General features: G+C 35.2%; 1 protein-coding gene across 5 annotated transcripts in view; it reads left to right on the forward strand.

The window, feature by feature from the left end:
• PTPRD (protein tyrosine phosphatase receptor type D) overlaps positions 1–18,387 on the forward strand; it is a 2,315,363-nt gene that overhangs the window by 875,462 nt on the left and 1,421,514 nt on the right. For all 5 annotated transcript variants that reach the window (XM_059143037.1, XM_059143036.1, XM_059143035.1 and 2 more), the window contains one exon: positions 4,067–4,108. The gene's annotated coding sequence lies outside the window, so the exon portion shown is untranslated. The remainder of the gene's footprint in view (positions 1–4,066; positions 4,109–18,387) is intronic.

Below are 18,387 nucleotides of genomic sequence, written 5' to 3' on the forward strand. Positions count from 1 at the left end.
TTCACAGCTTCAGGTCTCACATTTAGGTCTTTAATCCATTTTGAATTTATTTTTGTGTATGGTGTAAGAAAGTGGTCCACTTTCATTCTTTTGTATGTAGCTCTCTCGTTTCCCTAACACCGTTGGTTGAAAAGACTGTTTTTCTCCTATTGTATATTCATTCTGCTTTTGATTAGATCAACTGACCATTTAATTAAGTGTTTATTTCTGGGTTTTCTATTCTATTCTACTAATCCATGTATCTGTTTTTATGTCAATACCATACTGCTTTCATTACTAATGTTTTGTAATATAACTTGAAGTCTGGAATTGTGATACTTCCAGTTTTGTTTTTCTTTTTCAAAATTGTTTTGGTTATTCAATCCTTGAAAGAAATCAACAAAGTGAGACATGACCTGTTTTTTAGATTGGGAGTCCCACTAAATTAATATCAAAGAAACATTATACTTTGCAGGTTAAATACTCTGAGCAACATGATAGTAATGAAGTATCCTCAAATGAGCAAAATCAGAATAGTGTAAAATTATACATTAGTTTATATTAAATAGTAGTAATTATTATGTTTCGAACATTAGTTTTTATTCAAGTTGCCATGTATATTATATCTTTATGTTAATAATCAATAGAAATGTACCTTAGTTTTGCTTAAAGTAGTTGTTCTTTTGGGGTAAAGTAAAAATAAAATAAAAATATTAAATCACCTTATTTTCCTTTAGAATGATTTTGGGTAACTATTGAGTTGTGAATTCAAATTTCTAATAATAATAAGGTAAATAATCGCTCTCTTAAACTAAATTATTTCAAATGGCATAATGTCTGAATGTTTGAAATTAGTGTTTTTGTATAAAAGTAAAATCAAATAATAACATTTGAGAAGAGGAGTGGAAATACCGTGACATACAGGGCTCAGACTGGTATAGTAAAAAACTTGATGACAAGTATCTAATCAATCTGGGTTTCATACATGGCTACATTAAGTGCTAGGTCAGCAGTGTTTAAATAGATTACTTGCAACTAAAATATTCTCTGTCAAGAACCTTGGCCAAAGTTAGCTCTCTTTTTCCTGGAAGATTCACTCTATGTAAATGATGTGATGTCATGATTTGGGAGGGTTTGTGATGCGCTGAGGTAGGGGGAGGCTTGACCTCCTCTGCTAAGACAGTATTTCTCAACTTCAGCACCTGACTGATCTTTTGGGCTGCGTGAATCTTTTTTGTGGGGGGCAGCTCTGTGAACTACTGAATGTTTAACAGCATCCGTGGCCTCTATCACTACTAGATGCTAGTAGCGTCTGGTAGTGTCCCACCCCCAGCTGTGACCCCCAAAATGTCTCCAGAAATTGTTATATAGGAATGGGAGGAGGAAATCAGCCTTGGTTGAAAAAAACCTGAGTTAAAAAAATAAAATGATGTAAATAGGTCACTACCTCTTCTTCAGGTCCACCACCAGATCTATAAAGATAACTTCTCATCAAAACATACTTCACCAAATATATTGCCTACCTTTCAGGTTTGGCATTTACCACTTTGCTTATTAAGGCTATAGTTCTTTTCTTCCCCCTTTCCTATTATGTTCATTTTCTCTTATCAAGTCTTTTCTCTCCCCTCTCTAAATTTACCCTATACTCAGTTAAACCAAACTTCAAAAATTATGTTCCTACACTTTCCTTCTGCAATTGATTCCTATTTATAGGAGAGCAGGTCCTGATCTGAAAAATCATAGCAAACAAACTTAATCCTATCTTTTAAAGCCCTGACTATCCCTAATGGCCAGGGAAATAGAGATTTTAGTAGCTGAAGATTGTCTGCTCTGTGAGTCCAACTCCGACTTTGTTCCTACCATGTCTTCCTGTGATAAATTTCTTATAGCCTGGCAGTAACAATGGGTCTCCAGTTTTGTACTTTCTCTTTGCCACATACGTCTGCTCCCATGGATATTAGATAATTGGATTTTTGCTTGACCTGTGGAAAACTTTAAGTACCTCCCTGTCATTTAAGAAGATTTTCTGTTCCTCTAGTCATGCCAGACCACAAGTAAAACACAGAACATAGAATTACAGCTATTTACTAACCACTTAAAATCCCTTATTGAAAAAAAATGCCACTTTTACTTTGGTTTCTTTTATGACTCCTTCATGAATAAAATTTGCATTCCATAGTTATGTTTCTCAATGGTTTCTTATAATTATATTTGGGCAAATATAATTATACTAAAATGTAAGAAATACAAATGGAGATTTTCACACTTGAGAGATGATTAGTAGACTAGAAATACCAACTGACATAATTTTTAAATATCCAAATTACTTCATATTTTTGAAGATTTTTGAAGAATTTTTACTTTCAAATATTTTGTAGTTTTCAATAGTGAACATTTATTGGCTATTTATTATGTCCTAGGAAAAGTTTCTAAGCAATTTATTTGTATTAACCCATTTAGTCTTTATAACAACTTCACTGTAAGTAAAAAACAAAAACAAAAACAAAAACAAAAACTGAGGGTCAGAGAGGGTTATGTAAATTGTCTAAAGTCCAGTGTGGCTAGTAATCCAGGGGACAAGTTTCAAATCCAAGAAAAGTGAGGTTCTAGGTTTGGCCATACAATAAAGAAGATGGCCTAAAATTGTGGGGGGCGGGGGTCACATGCAGACATCATGCATATGTATGCTTGAATTTATGCACATGTCTAGTGTGCTTGAAGAATGGCTGAGGGTATATTTTGGCTTACCCAAAGGAATGGTTCCCTTACATTATCCAGGGACTCTTGAGGCATTTCCACATAACAATGAGAATCCTTTAACTGATAGTGGATTTGGTTTACTTGGTTATCCACTCAGGTGCCTTCTAGAGCTAAAGTTGTTTGGGTCTATGAACTTTAAACATGAAAGAAAAACATACTTTTATGTTTACTTTATGGATGCTATTTTTTTTAATTTTTAAGATTTATTCATGTAGAACTTTAATTCCAATATACTGGTAGAAATCAAAAATAAAATTAATTTCTTCTGATTTTTCCTCCCATATCTGGAAATTTTAAGTAAATAGAATGCAAAAAATATGAAAAAAACCAGTGGTTCTTTGATTTTACATTTAATTGAAGTTCTTATAATTAACATTATCACAGTTGCAATGGGAGTTCTAAGATTAAAATCTGTGCTTTTATGTCAGTTTCGTGTCCATGTATTTGGAAATGTGACACTGTGTCTAATACAATAAAAAATAGAAGGAAATGATAGAAATATTGGTTTTAATGCAGCAATGCATGATTCAGTTTCCTCCTCTGATTTTAAAGTACACAAGTTCATTTGAACATATTTAAATCTATTATCTGGGGGCGCCTGGGTGGCTCAGTGGATTAATCCTCTGCCTTCAGCTCGAATAGAGCCCCGCATTGGGCTTTCTGCTTGGCGGGGAGTCTGTTTCCCTTCCTCTCTCTCTGCCTGCTTCTCTGCCTACTTGTGATCTCTGTCTGAAATAAATAAAAATCTAAAAAAAAAAATTAAATCTATTATCTGCACATACATTCTAGCTTAACTGCCTGAAAATTTGAAATATTACTACAGTGAAATGATTCTCTTAACTTTAACTGTTGTTCTGTTGCCATTTTTTGATGAACAAATATTATAGGACTTTTGTTATCATAAAACCTGCTTAACCTGCTTCCTCCTTCTTATTTGGAACATAATAATTTGCTTAGCATTTTTGAAAAATGTTTTCTGAATTTTTCCCTGAAATTGACTTTTATGTATCAGGAACTTAATCTGCCTTTATGTTTCTTTCTAGGAAAGAAAAATGTTTATTTTAAGATACAAAAAAATAAAGTTCCTTTAGAGAACTTTATTGAGAAGTATATCAGAATATTTACACTTTTTCCTGTTCTTCTTAATAGACTAAAGCAAAATAAAAAAGACAAAAACAGAATATTTTTGAAGTTACTGGACAGATAATAGTATTAAGCGATGGTTGAGGTTTAAACCATTTTTTAAAAATTTTATGTGTTGGTATTTTTCAATCTGTTTCTTATACTAAGTATATTAATGAGAATATATATATATTTTTTACAATAGGTTCCTGTCCTGAGACCACAGCAGGATGTGCCTTGGACAAAGGTATGCACATTTAAAATATATTTCCATTGTTTTCCATTAGTAAAGTATATAAATATAAATTTTATAGTAATAAAAATATTATAAAAATTATTAGTATAATATGCTTATATATATGGAAGTATAGTACATGTTCATGTTTATGATACACTCTTCCATCTGATAGAACATGATACTAGTGAGAAAACATTAGAATCAAAATTCTGATAATTAAATACTTATCATTTCCTTATCACAGAGACCCCTAATTCATACAGCATATATTCAAAGAATAGTTATCACTAATGCCCTTGACAGTAAAACAATGGAACTGTTTGAGGGAAGTTGTTTAACACAGTTTTTAGTGACTCTGATGATTAAATTATTGAAGGTAGGATATAAGCAAGTTAACTATTAGTTAAGAACTATCTAAGAATATCTAAGTTTTGGGGGACCAGAGAATGAAATTATTTTAAAATTCCAAGTTGATTGCGGAAGAAGATGCAAACAGCAAAATAAATAGAGCTTGGTAAAAAGTAAATAAATGCACTGCGGGAAACATAATGGTGAGTGCAAAGCCAGTACAGGATGCTTTTGATTCCAAAATGGAATGTTATTTTACAAGTGTGGACAAAGAACATTTTAAATATCATGAATCATAATAACCTTGAATCCTGAGAAGGATCTGAAAAGAAAAGGTATACATTGAATTAAAAGTACGTAGTGGGAACTCCAGGAGTAAAGACAAAAGGAATTAAGATTCTCAGGGACTGTAAGGGAGAAAGATGAAGGAAGGAACTGGAAACTGATCCCACATACAGAAGCTATGAAAACCAGTCCTCTACAGAGGAAGTAGCAAGAAAAAATCGCATAAAGTAGCACATAAGGAATGTAAGTTCTGGGCTAAGGTATTAAAAGAAGGATTGTCATTTCTTTGGAGGTACTTAAATAATGAATGGTTCACAAATGTTTGCTTATAGTTTCTCTAAAACTTCTTAGATCATTTACTCTATTTTGAGTCTTTCCACCACACAATGAATTGGGTGAGGCAGTTCTTTGATTTTTTTGTGTGATAAAGTAATTTCATATTTCAAGAAAAGTTGAAAGTTGGTTTGTGCTTAGAAAAAATGTGGATATGTAAATATATGATATCATTAATAATTGATAACCTATTTTATGCAAACATAATACTTGGGGAAATACACATATACTCATCTTTGTATTTTAAATTTGGCTCTAAACATACTGTATGTGTTCTGCCATGTTACGTCTCTATGAAAAAATAAACTTCTATAAGCAAAACATATACATATATGAATAATTGAGATTTAAAAACTGAAACATACTTCTAGTTTTTTTTTTTAGTATGACTCGAGTCTATTTTTCATATACATACATATACATATATATACATATATATGTGTATACATATGTATATACACACTTTATTTTTAAATCTTAGTTACTTTCAGGCTCTATTCAGAGACTAGTGTGACTTTTGAATATCTATGTAAAATATGCCAGCCAATGTGCTCTGCCAGACAGAGAATGAATGGCTTCAGACACAAATCTCTGTTGTGTCAAGGCTTTGGCGTGACATTTGACAGGGAACTAAATCAAACATAGCACAATGCAAATAATCATGGTTTCCCATAGATATGCAGCCCCAACTTCAAGCCTGCTGTTAGTCATTACTACTCTTTCCCTTGGTATTTTAGGGAACATTTCCGGTAATAAACTGAAAACTATGGTATTTCCTGGTGCTTTCACAATGCAAAGAAATAGGAAGATCATGACTTTGAAATTGGACCTTCCTATCTTTGAAGTGTGTCTCTGTCACTGACTAGTTGTGAAATCTTGGGTAGGCTGTTTCTGATAAAAAATGAATTTACTAATGCTTGTCACAGGGGTTGCAAGGATATTAAAATGATAAAATTGTGCTAAAGCACCTCTTCTACCTATTACATAATTAAATGCTATTTTACTTCTTCTGATGGGGTTTTGTGTTAGACTTTTTAATGATCATCTCGATCATTTTGTGAATGCAAGAGGATGACTCTAATATACATTTTTAAGTTTCAGGGTGTTTAAGCATGTGCAATAATATTTGTCTCCGTCTTTGGGTAGACATTCTTTCTGGTGAAGGAAGAGTCATTGCAAATTTCTTGATCTTCTTTTACATTTGCTCCCTTTTTTAAAGAGTTGCATGTGATACAAAGGGCCTTTATGTTGCATAAGAGTGTCTGAATCTCCTTCATTTAATTTTAGGCTTTGTTAGTGTGCTCAAGGATAGAAAAACACACTGTAAATGTAGATAGCTTAGCAAAACTGTATCTCCAGAGCATACCCACACTATCTTAGTTTAGTTCAGTAGCTCAGTTCAACTTCCTTCTAGGAAGTTTGTATGTATTATATGCACTGTGCTAGGTGCTAAATATGTGAAGAAGAAAGAGATGTGTTCTCTGCCTGATAAGGACTTTACAATCCTGGAAGAGAGAAGACACATAAACACATCACTTAATCAATCAATCAATCGATTAATTTTTCAAAGGATTTTTATTTATTTGAGAGAGAGCATGTGAGCTGAAGAGAGGGGCAGATGGACAGGAAGAGGCAGACTTCCCACTGAGCAGGAAGACCAATGACACAGGGCTCCACCCCAGGACCCTGAGATCATGACCTGAACTGAAAGAAGATGCTTAACATACTGTGCCCTCAGTTGCCCCCCCATGTCATTGAAAGGGGAACACTCTTACACTGTTGGTGGGAATGCAAACTGGTACAACCACTCTGGAAAACAGTTGGGAAGTTCCTAAAGATGTTAAAAATAGAGCTAGGCTATGACCCAGCAACCGCATTACTAAGTATTTACCCTAACGATAGAGATGTAGCAAAAAGAAGGGGTACATGCCCCATAATGTTCATAAGAGCAATGTCCACAATAGCCAAACTGTGAAAGGAGCTGAGATGTCTTTCAACAGATGAATGGATAAAGAAGATGTGATTCATTTATATAGTAGAATACTACTCAGCCATCAGAAAGGATGATTATCTATCATTTACATTGACATAGATGGAACTGAAGGGTATTATGCTAAGTGAAATAAATAAATGGAAAGAAAGGCAATTATCACTTGATTTCACTCATATGTGGAATATAAGAAACAGCATAGAGGATCAAAGGGGAAGGGAAGAGAAACTGAATGGGAAGAAATCAGAGAGGGAGACAAACCATGAGAGACACTTGACTCGAGGAAACAAACTGAGGGTTGTGGAAAGGAAGGTGGGTGGGTGGGGGTAACTGGGTGATGAGATGCGCACTGTGTGTTATGTACGACTAATGAATCATTGAACACTACATCAAAAACTAATGATGTACTATATGTTGGCAAGTTGAACATCATTAAAAAAAATGATGTAACAGTACAAAAGAGAGATGCCAATGGAGTGCCATTAGAAAAGTCATTTCAGGGACGCCTGGGTGGCTCAGTTGGTTAAGCAGCTGCCTTCGGCTCAGGTCATGATCCCAACGTCCTGGGATCGAGTCCCACATCGGGCTCCTTGCTCGGCAGGGAGCCTGCTTCTCCCTCTGCCTCTGCCTGCCATTCTGTCTGCCTGTGCTCGCTCGCTCTCCCTCTCTCTCTCTGACAAATAATAAAAAAAATCTAAAAAAAAAAAAAAAAAAAGAAAAGAAAAGTCATTTCAATTAATCTAGCTACCTGGAGGAGTGGACACTTCAACTATCTTGAAAGATGCTGAGGAACTGCTCAGGTATCAGTCAAATACAGCAGTGGGAGTACGGAAGTGGTCAAGAATAGGACTGTAACAGTGATGACAGTAATAAAAGTTTAGACTTGAAACTGGGAAGCGAAATTCTCCCACTTAGTTCTTCAAAGTATATATTTAAGATATATTTAGGAGGATTTTTTTTAATGAAACTAAGATTTATCATAGTGATATTTATAACATGGCATTAGGAAGCAAATTAACTATTAAATGATAGGGAAACTGAAATAAATTATAAACTTTAGGAGTTTCTGAAATTTATAATTTTGAAGACTATTTAAGGAGGATGTATTCTTAAAAAGTAAGACAAATTGTAAAATAGTGCTATAAGTACCATACCTCTTTTATACATATTCTGTTGTAAATATTTATTTAAAAAGACAGACTATTCAAATTATTGTATATACAATGTCCTTTTGTTAGGGTAAAGGTTTCAAGAACACATAGATGACTATGAGGAAAGCATTCAGCATTCATTAATAGTGATTATCTCTATGAAGTATACTTAGCTATATGTGTGATTTTTGCTTCCTTTTGAAACTTTGAAATATGTCTTACATTTTATATGACAAACACACTCTAATGTGGCTCCCATGAGTCCTGCCTCCTGAAGTTCAGACCTTGAGTGTGGACAGAACCTTTGACTTGCTTCCAACCAATAGCATGTGATGAAGATGATAGCATTTCAGTTCTTTGATTCTGTTACACTGATAGGTGCTTACAATTCAGATAGGTGCATAATGATATCTCACTGTAGTTTTCATTTTAATTTTTCTAATGACTAATGATTTTGAATATATTTTTATGTGCTTATGTGGCATCCGTGTATCTTCACTGATGAAACGTCTCTTCATGTAGTTTATCTATTTTATAACTGGATAGTTTTTAAACTGTTAATTTTGAGAGCTCTTATGAGTAATGTATTGAATGTATATACATATTGGATGATGGAGAAGTTGAAGAGATATTGGCTGGAAATCTAGACAGGTAAGCAGTCAGGTTTTCATATTAGTCTGAAGCCCTGAGGGAAAGTAATGAAGATTATAAGGCTGTGATAATCAATATGGTGTAGGAGCACATCTTGAGGAGGACAATAACTTCAAGCCCTTGTTTCCCTGAAGCACAGAATGGTCCCTTACCCTCAAAAATTTTATTGTATGTTAATAAATAAAATGTTTCTCCATTACCTGGATTTGAAATTTTATGTGTGTTCTCATTTATCATAGACCTTTTATACTACCAGTATTTGAGTATTTTCAATAAGATATAAAATTTTCCAGTGGGAAACTAAATTAAAGTTTTGGTGTGTGGCAAAGACACAGGAAGAGAAGAAATGTTTGATTTGGTCAAACAGATCTGGAACTCAGATTATCTACAGAAATAGGGTAGATATTTTGTAGAGTTCCTTCTCTAGATTGGTAAGAAAGTTTAGTTCAGAAGGCAAATCCATTATCTGAGATGTGTGGTGATACATCCATGGCAGTCTGGCAGAGCAGGGAAGGTTGGGAGTTTATCATGAGGAAATGTGCAATACCAGCTGAGAGAAGAAAAAAAAAAGGAAGCAATATCTGAAAGTCTAGAAAGACTAGTGAATGTTGGTTAATTGAGGGCATCCATTGGCAAAGTAACCATTCATCATTCGAGAGAGACAGTAACTATTTGAAGACATCTGTTTCATTTGCTTGTATTTATAATAGACAGGGTTTATACTCAAAATTGAAAATTAATATATACTGGTGTAAACTGAAATAAGTCCACTCAGTTGAACAGGGACCAAGACGTCCCCAACTGTATGAGCATTAAGCCTTTAGTTGCTGGATTGTGGGGGCTTCTGGAGGAGAGCCCAAGCCTGCAAAGTGAGAAAGCGGGAGCTTGAGTCATTGCCAGTCCAAGTTCTTTATTATTTTAATAATTAGTTCATTCAATACCAGAACAGACTGGCCAAATACAGCCTTGACTACATGTCTATTAGTAGAGGGTTTCAGATCAGGCTAAGAATAAAATGACTAAAGAAAAGGAGCAAGAAACTTGCTTGCTCAAAGATAAAAACTGGTAGAAGGGTTATTTTTGAAAATACTTTACTATGGAGATCATCAAAATTGACTTGATGGAAGAGTCTGAAATACCGAAGGTATAAAACATGATCCTTTTTTCATTAAACACTATCTGCCATGCTTTGAGAAGCCTACTTCCTACTGGGTAGTGTGCTTGCTACCTTCATCACATTTGGGGATCCCATAGCTTTTCAGCCACTTTTTGCTGTCACAAGGTCTTATATTTCTTGTTAAGAATTTTGATTTTTTTAATGTTTCAGCCTCATATTTAATTCATAGATTCTCGCCTTGCCTGGGTGCAGCCTAGACTTGATGTTCAAGCTGCTCTAAAGATGTTCGGGGTAGTAAGTGATGGGGATGAGTGGGAGTGAAGGAAGAGGAGGAGGGTACCAAATGCCCTTATTCCTCACATTTCTTCATCCTTTTCTGTTATTTGTTTGGGTTGGAATAGGGGAAGTAGAAGGACCACAACATTCTTACATGTAACTGTCCTCAGGCAAGTGGCTATCCATTTTCCATTGTTGTCACTGCTGCTTTATCTTCGGCTTTGAGTGTTTCCTATGAATCCGGAGCCCACTTCCTCCACAAATATGCTTTTGGTGTACTTCAGAACACTTTATATAGTTCTATATAGTTAGCTTCTATATAGTTGCCTAGTATGCTAGGCCTGACTGAGATTCAACCTCTTTCCACCTCTCCTCACCTACCTCCTATCAGGCCCCATATTATGGCCATATCACAGACTTCACATATGGAAAGATATGTGGTTCCCTGCTGCTCTTGATGACATAAGAATTGCCTTAAGCTAAAACTAAACATTAATTGAAACACACAGAAATCAATTGAACAGGAGAGAGTCTACATTGAATGATTTTTTTTTTTTTAATAAGGAAAGGAAAGGTGGTATTTCTTTAAGTAGGAAAAATTAAGTCTAGTGTAGGAAACTGTGAAATAGACATAAACACATGAGTGTATGTGTGGTGTGCGTGTAAAAATTATTTTTTGAATTTTTTCCACTTTGCTCTTGAAATGAGAGCTGAGTAGTTCAAATACAGCCTAAATGCATTTGCAATGCACCCAACCAGGGTTATTTGAGGAATTTTTCCTCAGAAGTGCTAGAGGTTCACCAGCAGAAATGGCAATGGGGATTATCCAATGTAAACCATACCTAGCTGATAATCATTATATCTCAAAGAGAACAGCAATGGTACAGTACTATTAAGAACATCCAGGAAATGGTTTTACATGTGTTCTAGACTGTGTAAGGAGATGAGTGAAGCCAAAATAATGAAGACAGGCTTGCTGAAAACAGGAGAGTCAGAATTCTTGGCTATGATGAGCAGCATAGTAAGGAAAATATACATGTTCAAAAGGATAGGTATATAGGTATACCTTATGTTCTTCTGAAAATTCTGCAAGATAGGAAGATCCATGTTTATTTGGGGAAACTGAGTCACAAAACACATAAGTAAATATGTGACAGGCAAAATTCATTTGCACTGATTCCAAATCACCCATTCTTTCTATGAAGTAGAAATAGTTAATACATATAGTAGAATAGTTAATACAGACTATTGGAATATAAGAATTGGGTTATAAACTGGGTTTGATTAAAGAATAAATCATTATTTTATAATAAATCCTTGTTCTCAATTTCTGTTTTAGAAATTGTTTTGTTTTCTCTACTGAGAAAGATAACTGAAAAAAAAAACCCTCATAAGATTTATATAAAACATCCTTCTTTTTTCAAATTCAGGAAGTTAGTGTTCTCAGTTGCTTTTGAAAGACTTATTTAAGCCCAGAAACTGCTATGCTAAAAATTGCAGAATGTCAAATCTACACTCCCCTATACATTTTGTGTTTTATCATAAAATTTAAATAGTTATATGTGCACATAGCAGAGCTATCATTTGCATGAAACTTAACTAAAAAGTAAATAGTAAATGTTTCAAATAGAATATAAAAGATGTCATTGCTTAGCTCCTTTGCACTTCTACTCTTTCTATTATGAACAAGTGCTAAGGAAATGATTGCAAGGGGAATTCCAGGCAACTGTTCCATCTTTATTATATTGCCTGAATTCCTGTGAAGTTTTGCTGATATACTAAGTAGACCATCCAAGTGAAAATAATTCTATAATAAACATTATTTTCGGAGCTTTGAAGAAAACAGTTATTCCATAAAGGTGTTTTATGAAACTTGTCCTTGTAAAAACAAACACTCCAGGTAAAATGGGTTCCATGAAAAAAGTAATTTGGGAAACACTACTTACCACATCCCTATATACCCAATCATCCTATGAGAGATTTAGCATGTTTATCAGCACAAGACCATGAATATTTCTGCAGCAAAAGCTATTAATTTTGTTTGCTTTAGCAAAACTTGAACTCAATATAGCCGTGTGGGAGGCAGTATTTTGTAGCAGTCAAGAGAGTGTGGTCTCTGGGGTCAAAAACTGGGTTTAATTTCATTGTCCATTTTTTAAAATCGAGGTAAAATTTACACAATATAAAACTAACTATGTAAGGTGACTCATTCATTGTTATTTAGTACATTAGCAATACATTCACAATCTCTATCTAATTTCAAAACATTTTTATCACTCCAAAAGGAACCCTGCACTCATTAAGTAGTTACTCCCCATTCCTCCAACCCACCTTGCTCCACTATGAGAAATCCTCTGAACATCTACTTACACTCCTTGAGACTCAGTTTTTCTCAGCATTCCTAAAAAGACAGGAATGGCTTTCACTGCATATGGTAGGTGTAAGGATTCAGTAAAATAATCTATACAGAGCACCTAGAATACTTTTAAGTATTAAATACATGTTTGATAAAAAGTTCAACTTATTTGGCCTTCTTTAGCATCCATGGAGTAACTGAGAAAATACTTTAGAAAAAATGCTAATAGAAGTCTATAGAACAGGGAAAGACCTCTAAGAAGTATTAGAGCAAGGATTCCTTAGGTGCTAATGAATCTCATATGATTAGAATTAGAATTAGAATGAACACTCACATTTATCTCTGTCTTTGCATATAATGTTTATGGAAAAAGTGGTTTAGAGGTAGAAGTTAGAGCAGAGAGGTGTTGAGGGAGGGACAGAAGTCCCCAGGAATTAAGACATGAATGAAGGAGATGAAACAGCTGACACCAACAATAACCAAAGTTTAATTATTTTCCTGTTGATTCCATGGATATTCATGATTATGAGATTTCTAAAAAGTGCCCTTGACATGGAAAAGCAACATATAAAAATATAAAATTATCTATAAGCATATATTTATATTTATGTAAATTCATGCAAATTTAATTATAGGTATAATTTTATATAAATGGAATCATATTCTACAATAGGTGTATAGCTCTAGAAGAATTTTCACTGAAATGAGAGCAGTAATTGCCATACTATTTCAGAAATTCAGGTGTTTTTCATTTGCCTCTGTAATCTTTTCCATAATTTGAAATTTTCTACATGACTATATGCTATCTTAGCAACAGAAACAAAGCAAAATGCTATATCCACTTAATAATAGAGACACTTTGCAATCAGATCTTGTTTGATATTTTTACCTGACTTGTCTTGATAATTGCTGGAAGACAAACCCTTAAGTGTCAAAATGATTCTGTGCCTGATGCACTTCCGCTCAGTTCTTCTGTCTCCACAGAAGAAAGAATAAAGGAGTCTTCCTTTCCCCCATCAATACAAATCAAACTCTTAAACCCTGGTAATCTACAGCAAACTGGAGCTCTCAATGTCTTTTTTCCTTCTTTCTAGTTCAGTCTGTCCACATTAAAACAAAATAAAACAAAAAATGAAACTCCTTTCTCCCCCAAAACATAATTATATCATTGATTTATAATTCCTTTACAAATTCTACAAAATATAATATACTCAGTGGTTTTTAAAGGAAGAGAATAATTTGTCACTCTTCACTACACAGGCAAGATTTATTTTCTATTCCTAATCTTCAGTCTGTACTTTCTTCATTTGCTTCCTGAACAGGAGGTAACATAGGATATAAGCTCCTGAAGTGGTTCTTAAACTTGAGTGTCTTCATAGGAATCCTCTGAGATTAAAATGCAAATTAATGGACCCCACCCCAGAGTTGCTTATTCTTGAGAACGGGGTCTGAGACTCTAGTTTACAGTAATCAAAATGATACTGAGGCGGGGCACCTGGGTGGTTCAGTGGGTTAAGCCTCTGCCTTCGGCTCAGGTCATGATCTCAGGGTGCTGGGATGGAGCCCCGCATCGAGCTCTCTGCTCAGTGGGGAGCCTGCTTCCCTGACCCCCCACCTCTCTCTGCCTGCCTCTCTGCCTACTTGCGATCTCTCTCTCTCTCTTTCTGTCAATAAATAAATAGAATCTTAAAAAAAAAATGATACTGAGGCATGGGTTACACTCTGAGAAACATTGGAAGCTTTATAGCCCTTAATGGCTAAACAGTTTGCAAAACTGTGATTAAAAAAAAAAAATTTCTTCCGGTAATGTTTCTTCTAAAAGCATTGGTAGTTTTTTTTAGCTCCTCTCCTTGAAAATGTGTTTGGTTCAGGTAGAGCATGACAGCTTATCCATCATAATAATCATGTGGACTGTCCCCAAATGCCAAATACAGAAACGATCAAACAATCTACTTTTCATTTCATTTCTTTATAGAATAAATATAATCCAATTGCTTATGACAAGTGAAAGAATCAAATCTTCAATTATATTGTTATTAGATTGATGTGATTTCACCAAAATAGTTTTGTTTGCAATAAATTATTTAGTACATAGTATGAAATAGCAATATAATATTTAATTTATATACTATCTATAGTTTAGGATTTTTCTTTAAACTGTCTCAGATGTGCTAACACATTTTTCCCCTAAACACCCCTGAGAAGCAGATAAGAACTGCTATTACCACCAATTGCAGAGAGATTGAATCACTGAGTTAAGTAACTGGAAGAGGGTCATGGAGTCAGTGACTAAGTCAGAACAAACACTTCATCTCCTAACTCCTTGATCAGTAATTTTCTCAACTAATCCTGTTGTGTATATCTCTACCTGTAAGAGTTTACAAGTCATTCAATTTCCTGAGAAATTCTTCATTATGGACATATGAGAATTTGTACCCTCTAGAAGGTTGAGACCTGGAAGTGGAAAATCATATTGAAGACAAGTCCTTACTTTTCAAAGATAACTTAAAAAAAAATTCCTTGAATGTCCTTGCCACTGTTCCTATTTCACAGAGTACTTCATTCTTTCATTCATTCATTCACTCACTCATTCAGTCAAGGAACTGATATTTACTGAGCACATGTAATGTGTCTAACACTGCAAGTAAACAGGACGTTGTCTTGAGTTTGTGCAGTCTACTAAAGAAACAGACACACATACAAATGGTATGATTTAACAGTTGCTCTCTTGGAACTAGGTATTATGTGCAAAGTGACTTAGGGGAAGAATCTCTGAATCCTTTTCTTCTCAGAAATTTGGAAATTTGAGCTAGGATTTGAAGGAAGGGCAAGAATTTACATGGATTCAATGTGAGAATAGGGGCATGGTCAGAGGGAAAACTTGAAACATAATGTAGCTGTATCCCATCTAAGATATAAGAGCAGACTCCTGGATTCAAAATTCAGAGGGAAAATAAATACATTTATAATTTTTGGAGGGCATTTACACCACATTGGAATCCTCATTTTTGGAACCTGGCATTTTCCAAGGAGAACAATGTGGATCATACTCAGAGAAATGACCCTTAACACCATGAGCTTTCCCCATTAAAAACATTATCTCTCTGGCAGCCATACTGACTTAGAAAACTAGATTTCTCTTTGTTACACAATGTATACAAGCAAACACAAAAGAAAGCTAGTGTTTTTAAAAGGTAAAACTAAACTTCCTAGGCTGGTCTTGTATGCTTCAGCCTGAAGGGTATTTTTGCAACCAAGTAAGAAGCCCTCAAAATGTAATGGAAACACTGACAGACACTTAACTATACCAGCTCTGGTGGGTACAGCCATAATTCACTTCATAATACAAATTGATATGTTGTCCAGAGGGTTCCCTGCATTGGTGTTATTGAGTGTCTTTTGAAAAGTTCTGGTTCTGGGCAATGAAGCTGTAAAATGAAACTGAATGATTCTCTCTGAAATAGTTTCTGAACAGGGCCCCTCAATTACGGTAGTGGTATCCTTAGGGCTGGCAACATGGAAATGTCCTATGAGGACGGGAAATATAAAAATAATAAACCAAAGTGAAAACAAACGATGAAACAAAGTTTGTTGTATTAAGTCTAATGTTTCTTCCCACAAGGTCTACTTAAAAGCTGAGTACACCAGAGATGAAAAAGGGCAGCTTGTTTTAAGTGGGGTTGGTTGTTAAGCAGGTTAGGAGTATACTCTGAATTTGCAAAATTATGTGGCGGACCAAAGTTTAGCCATCCCTGTGATTTTTTTTTTTAAAGGTTTTATTTATTTGACAGATAGAGATCACAAGTAGGCAGAGAGGCAGGCAGAGAGAGAGGGGGAGGGGGAAGCAGGCTCCCTGCTGAGCAGAGCGCCCCAATGTGGGGCTCGATCCCAGGACCCTGGGATCATGACCTGAGCCGAAGGCAGAGGCTTTAACCTACTGAGCCAGCCAGGCGCCCCCATCCCTGTGATCTTGATGGCCTAAGTGTCCTATGTGTTTTATAATATAATGCAAATGACTTCAATCTGAGTTAGCCACATTTCCAAATACCATTTAGGGCTTTAAAGTCTTGTCCTAGAAAGGTCTTGCCAGGCCACGTTTAATGGATCTTCTAAACAATGTAAAAAGATTTCTCTAAATGTGTTACACAGCTTATAATTTTAGTGTAAAAATAATTGTCTACTGTCCCCAATACTGCTCTCTTCCCATATGCAATTTTTGAGGCTTTTTATTGAAAACGTTATAATGTCACTTTCTTCTCTTTCAATGAATTCTTCCAACCTTGGTCTTAAGATTCCAAGTGCAGAGTTAGAGTTCTGACAAGGGGTAAAACTCCACAGAATTCAGAACATAACACATAATCCTGAAAGACACACTCAATTTTCACCAGGAAATTAGGAGACAAGGATTCTAGTGTCAGCTTTTCCAACGTGAACTGTATAGCCTTGAGTTCACTATAACCTTGATGGGCCTTAATTTGCTCATCTCTGAAATGAAGGTCACAGACTACCTCTTTGCATCCTTTAATGCTGTTCCATAATACCATTTAAGCATGCTAATGAATTGCTTTAAATATTGAAGTCCACATTATACCTTATGGAAAAGCAAAACTGGCAAGATTTTCCTCTCAATTACTTGTGCTAATAGGGGCCAAAATGGCATGGATACTTTAAATTCACAGATAATCCCCAAACTTCAATTTAGCTAAATGTTCCAACCTCTTCTCCTGCCAAACCATTTACAGGGGATTCAAATAATTAGCACACACTAGCATGAGATTTGTCTCCTTTAAAATTCCCTGCCTTCCCTATTGCCTTACCACTAGGAAATTTTGATACCTAAATCCCCCCACCGCCCCACCAAAAATATATGAGGAATAAATCAAGTATAGCTTGTTGCATGACTACTTATCGGTTATGGTTCAAAATATTCCAACACTGTTACTATTAATAACAGTTTAGAAAGGGCTTATCCTATGTCAGGTGTATTACAAATCATAGTGCCCGATCACTTTGTCAGGTAGCCCGTTAGTTTCCTAGGGCTGCCATTACCAAGTTCCACAAGCTGAGTGGCTTAAACACCAATGAATTTATTGTCTCACAGTTCTGGTGACTAGAAGTCTGAAATTAAGGTGTCAGGAGAACTGGTCTCTTCCAAGGGTTGTGATGGAACATCAATTTCAGGCCTCTTTCCCAGCTTCTGGTGTTTGTTTGTTTGTTGGCAATTTTCTGGCACCTTTGACTTGTACATGTGTCTCTCTGGTCTCTGCTTCCATCTTCACATAGAGGTCTCTCTGTGTCTCTGTCTTTCACATGGTGTTATTTTCATAAGGACACCATTCATATTGGATTAGGGGCTCATCCTACTCCAATGTGACTTTGTTTTAACTGTATTACTTCTGTAAAAGACCCTATTTCTAAATAAGGTTACATTTGGATGTACTGGGAGTTAGAAGTACATATATGTACTTTTATGGTGGGACAGAGCTCAGTCTGTAAGAGGAAAGTATTATGCTTACTTTGTAGATAAAGTGGCTAAGGTTGCAGTGTTGAATTAATTTTTCCAAGGCCACAAAACCAGTCAATGGTGGAGCTTGGGTTCACATCCAGATTTTATGGCTTCATTCATTGTTTAGCAAATTATCTTGGTACTTGTAAAGTTCTGTCAGTCTCCCAGGGCTAAGAATATTAAACATATTCTTTTGGATAATTTTGGTATTACAGAGGATTCATCAACAATGAACAACATCCAAGATTCACTCACGGCACCAAGGCTCACTATGC

This window comes from Mustela lutreola, chromosome 12, assembly GCF_030435805.1.
Source record: "Mustela lutreola isolate mMusLut2 chromosome 12, mMusLut2.pri, whole genome shotgun sequence".
Taxonomy (NCBI): Eukaryota; Metazoa; Chordata; class Mammalia; order Carnivora; family Mustelidae; genus Mustela; species Mustela lutreola.